The sequence below is a fragment of the Scyliorhinus torazame genome, chromosome 26 (genome assembly GCF_047496885.1).
Source record: "Scyliorhinus torazame isolate Kashiwa2021f chromosome 26, sScyTor2.1, whole genome shotgun sequence".
NCBI classification, from domain to species: Eukaryota; Metazoa; Chordata; class Chondrichthyes; order Carcharhiniformes; family Scyliorhinidae; genus Scyliorhinus; species Scyliorhinus torazame.
In genome coordinates this window covers 38,463,977-38,464,262 of record NC_092732.1, presented here as the reverse complement: position 1 = coordinate 38,464,262, position 286 = coordinate 38,463,977, and positions in this window count along the sequence as shown.

The following is a 286-nucleotide window of genomic DNA, read 5'->3' as shown; positions in this document are numbered from 1 at the left end:
TTATCTGCTACCCTTTTATTGGTAGAGGGATTGAGTTTTGGAGCCATGAGGTCATGTTGCAGCTGTACAAAACTCTGGTGCGGCCGCATTTGGAGTATTGCGTGCAATTCTGGTCGCCGCATTATAGGAAGGATGTGGAAGCATTGGAAAGGTTGCAGAGGGGATTTACCAGAATGTTGCCTGGTATGGAGGGAAGATCTTGTGAGGAAAGGCTGAGGGACTTGAGGCTGTTTTCGTTAGAGAGAAGAAGGTTAAGAGGTGATTTAATAGAGGCATACAAGATGAT